Source organism: Solanum tuberosum, unplaced genomic scaffold, assembly GCF_000226075.1.
Source record: "Solanum tuberosum cultivar DM 1-3 516 R44 unplaced genomic scaffold, SolTub_3.0 scf00028, whole genome shotgun sequence".
NCBI lineage: Eukaryota > Viridiplantae > Streptophyta > Magnoliopsida > Solanales > Solanaceae > Solanum > Solanum tuberosum.
Window position 1 is genome coordinate 541,098 of NW_006238954.1, and position 370 is coordinate 541,467.

The window sequence follows — 370 nt, forward strand, 5'->3', positions numbered from 1 at the left end:
GCTTTCAACCTCTTTTTGCCCTATTTTTGCCATCCTTCCGTTTTACCTTCTTTCCCTTGATTTTCTTCAACCATGGATGTGACTTTAGGCTTTTCAGATCTTTTTACTTTTCACTTTTATCTCTTTCTTGCGTTTTATGCTCTCTTTTTTTCTAGCTTTCAACAAATCACATCCATTCCTTTCTTTTCTTTCTTTTAACATCAAACTTTTTTCATACTCATTTTTTTCTTTGGTTTCCTTTTTCATAGCCACCCTCAACTTATGGATTTTCCATTGGTTGAGGTGCCCAATACCCGATATTGGGTCAGGGCCAAGATTGAAGTTACCTTTTACATTAGCCACCCTCAACTTAGGCTTTTTGACCTAATAT